Raw genomic sequence first — 4,239 nt, 5'->3', positions numbered from 1 at the left:
TATATCCATACAATGGAATACTATACAGGAATGAAAAGGAATGAATCACAGATATAAGCAACCACATGGATGAACCTCAAAAACAACACTTTTCAGTGAAAGAGGCCAGACATAAGAGACTACTCCATTTAGATGGGATGTCCAGAAAAATTTATAGAGATAGAAAGAAAATTAGGGTTACCTGGGATGGGGGTGAGGGATTATAGGAAATATGCATGAGTGAGATTATTGGGGGGATGAAAATGTTCCCAAATTGATTTACTGTGATGATGTGCAACTTTGTAGATTTACTAAAACGTCATTGAATTGTGCACTTGAAATGAATGAATGATATGTAAAATGTGCCTCAATGCAGTTATTTATAAAATAAAAAATTAACACACATATATGCATCACACTACTTATAATGCATTCAAAAATAAGTTACAGACATTGTAGCACAAATAAAGTTTCTTTCCACAGGAGGTTTAAACATTTTTACCTACCTTTTGTGCTTTTTCTTCTGAGATAAGATCTCAAATTCCTAGACTCAAGCAACCCTCCCACCTTGGCCTTCCAAAGTGCTGTGATTACAGGTGTGAGTCACTGCGTCCAGCCTTCTATTTGAGTTTTTAAAATAATACATTTATTCAATCCCAATACAAGAGAAGCTTGGGAATTTCCTCAAAAGGCCTCTAAACAAAGCAGCTATAAAACACAACTTGAAGCTGAGATTTTACGTGTGTTATCTTCTCCTATCTAAGCATATACAACAGGGAAGGGGGGTTAGGAAGCAAAAAAAAAAAAAAGAAAGAAAAGAAAAATGCTGTGGAAGGCCTTGGATTTTAAGTTTCAGGTCAGTTCTTCAGCCCTGATTCCTTCAACTGCAAAATGGGGATAATATTGGCTCACTGTAGGGCATCAGCACCTGGGCTCATGGCAGAAGCTGATATTCCCCAGGCTCTCTGCAGAAAGGTGATGGTTATGTGTCATGACAGAGTCAGTTTCTCAGCAGACCCTCTGGGATGCATTGAGGGGATATAGTGGTGCTTCTCAAAGCGGAGATCATGTTAAAATGCAGATTCTGATTGAGGACATCCCGGGGGTGCTGGTGCTGCTGGGCCGTGCCCCGACTTTGAGTTGCAAAGAGAAATAGCAACCTTCATCCAAGAGGACTTTAAACTTCCTGTCACTCTCAACCACGTCTGCTGCTCTTTGGAATTGCTTGGGAAGCACAGATGCCTGGCTTTGCCAATAGGCCTACTGAATTACTATCTCCCAGGTGGGGCCGTGGAATCTGAGATTTCTCAAAGCTTCTTTGCGGATGGGAGACACTGGTTAAGAGAATCATGTAAAAGCCAAAGGAAGACCTTGGATTTGGAGAGGTCTTTCAAGCCCCTCCTTGAGTCCCTTTTCTGCCACTGTGTGGCCTCAGGGTGAGATTATTTTTCCCCCTGGGCCTCAGTTTCCCCATCTTGACAAGGTGGGGTAGAAGAGGTGTCCTCCACTTGTCTCCTGTCCAGCATTTCCGTTCTGAGGCTCTGTGAGCCCTGACTTTCCTGGCCTGCTCCCCATTTCCAATTGGCCGTGGCATTTCTGTGACTCAGTGGGGCAGGCCCAGCAGCCAGGAGGCGGGGAGCTGAGGGCGGGGTGCCAGGTTTTCCGCCCCGCTGCCACTGGAGCCAGGCGCCCCGCTCAGGCTATTGTACTCATGGGAGGTCTTAGCTGGCGAGGCCGCCAGCCTGACTGCTCAGGCGCCAGGGCTGTTTCATTATTTCATCAAAGTTCATTATGCTGGGGAGGAGACCAGTAATAAAACATGATTACAAGTGTCTCCAATGAGCACTTAAAGACATAATTCGGGGTGTACATTCTGCTGCATCCCTGCTTGTGGTCACATAACGCTAAGAGATTTGCACCTCTGATAGATACATGCCCATCTTCGTGTTAATTGAAGAGAAAAGGAAAACACCCAAAGAACTTGATTTAATTTGTCTCTGGACTGAGTTTGTTGTTTTATATGGAGGCATGATTTGCCATTTTTGAAAACACACACTTAATTATGTGTGTAAAAGGCAGGTACAGTGACACAGGAGACACGGAGGGACTGAATGGCAGCCAAGCATATCAGATATCAATGGCAAAGCACTTGGGGAGAAATAGCTTTTCTCTTTCTTTCTTTTCTCTGTCCCTTCCCCATCCCACCTCTCATCTTTGTAAAACAGCAGCTGGCGATGAATGCCGGGAAGGTAAGAGATGATACTTTACATGCCAGAGCTAACACAGAAGAGTCTTCTGCCCTGTCCCAGGTCATTCATCTGGAGGGATTGCCAGGGTGCTGGGGCAGTGTTGTCCTCTGATCCTCTGAGGATAAAGCCTTGACTGACTCTGACTGGTGGGTTTGAGTCCATTGCTCAGCATGTAGATAGGAGACCTGTGGATTGTAATTTTTTTTTTTGACTGAGCACATGGGACTTCATTGATGGTGTATGACAAAGTGAGACTCCCTAGGACCCTCCCTCTTCAGGGGGCTCTGCATGGAAAATGTGAGGAGGGGAGATACTTAGTATGGTGGGACTGAGTGTGGCAGACACTTCCCAGCAGTGAGAGCCTCTCTGTAACTCTTGTGCTCTCGCTGGGGCTGGTGGTCAGGGGGTCTTACTCCTTGGAGGCCATGTGGGCCATGAGGTCCACCACCCTGTTGCTGTAGCCAAATTCACTGTCATACCAGGAAATGAGCTTCACAAAGTGGTCATTGAGGGCAATGCCAGCCCCATCAGTGAAGGTGGGAGAGTGGGTGTCGTGTCGCCGTTGAAGTTGGAGGAGACAACCTGGTGCCCAGGATGCCCTTGAGGGGGCCTCCGATGCCTGTTCACCACCTTCTTGATGTCACTGCATTTGGGAGGTTTTTTCAGATGGCAGGTCAGGTCCACAACTGACACATTGGCAGTGGGACACGGAATGCCATGCCAGTAAGCTTCCTGTTTAACTCAGGGATTATCTTGCCCACAACTTTGGCAGCACCAGTAGAGGCAGGGATGGTGTTCTGGAGAGCCCTGCAGCCGTTACGCCTGTTTCCCAGAGGGGCCATCCACAGTCTTCTGGGTGGCAGTGATGGCGTGGACTGTGGTCATGAGTCCTTCCACAATGCCAAAATTGTCATGGATGGCCTTGGCCGGGGCGCTAAGCAGTTGGTGGTGCAGGAGGCATTGCTGATGATCTTGAGGCTGTTGTCATACTTCTCATGGTTCACGCCCATCACGAACATGGGGGCATCAGCAGACGGGGCAGAGATGATGACCCTTTTGGCTCCTCCCTGCAAGTGAGCGCCAGCCTTCTCCACAGTGGTGAATACACCAGTGGACTCCACCACGTACTCAGCACCAGCATCGCCCCACTTAATTTTGGAGGGATCTCGCTCCTGGAAGATGATGATGTTGAGCTACTGATGGCAAGCTTCCCATTCTCAGCCTTGGCAGTGCCATGGATTTTGCCATGGGTGGAATCATACTGGAACATGTAGACCATGTAGTTGAGGTCAATAAAGCGGTCATTGATGGCGACAATTTCACTTTATCGGAGTTAAAAGCAGCCCTGGTGACCAGGTGTCAGTATGACCAAATTCATTGACTCTAGCCTTCACCTTCACCATGGTGTCTCGGGGATGTGGCTGGCAATGCATGAGAAGCTATGGCTGTCTGTCAAACGGGAGGAGCAGAGAGCTCCTATGGATTATTCCTGTGGGTGTATATTGGGTAGAATTTTCCTGAGCTGTGGCTGTGTGAGTCCAGATGGGCTACATCTCTCTTTGGGTCTCAGTGCTGCATCTAGGGCCATCCCCAGGCTCCAGCCCTGGACAGCATGAGGCATGGCCCAGGCGAGGGCCTGAAGCAGCGCGTCAGCTCTGGCTTCAGCCCTGACTCCCCCAGTGCCCGGAGGTCAGGCCTTTCCCTTTGGTGGGCCATGTAAAATCCCCACACGTACTACATTTCTCATCAAATGGAAAGGGTGGGCTAGACAGTGCCACCCAAATTTGCCTAATTTTAAAATTCATCTGAGAAACTTGTTAAAGACCGATTTCTCCAGCATCACACTGAGAATGTCAGGTTAAAATCTCCCAGGAGAGACCATGGAATTAGTACTCAATAAATCTTCTAGGTGATCCATGGCATTCTCTAACAGTCTTTTAGATGTGAGACATTCATATCTTGAGCTTTGACAGAGTATGCATTTCCATCCACCTTGCCCGCCCCCCCAGCC

General features: G+C 47.8%; 1 pseudogene; it reads right to left on the bottom strand.

Annotated features, from left to right (window-relative positions):
• Positions 1–2,637: 2,637 nt before the first annotated feature.
• On the bottom strand, positions 2,638–3,587 carry LOC135275150 (glyceraldehyde-3-phosphate dehydrogenase-like; annotated as a pseudogene).
• Positions 3,588–4,239: the final 652 nt, after the last annotated feature.

Source organism: Aotus nancymaae, unplaced genomic scaffold (genome assembly GCF_030222135.1).
Source record: "Aotus nancymaae isolate 86718 unplaced genomic scaffold, 86718_ANA_hifiasm-v0.15.2.pri h1tg000015l_1, whole genome shotgun sequence".
Classification (NCBI taxonomy): domain Eukaryota; kingdom Metazoa; phylum Chordata; class Mammalia; order Primates; family Aotidae; genus Aotus; species Aotus nancymaae.
The sequence above is the reverse complement of the archived record's forward strand: the minus strand, read 5'-3'. Positions and strand labels throughout refer to the sequence as shown.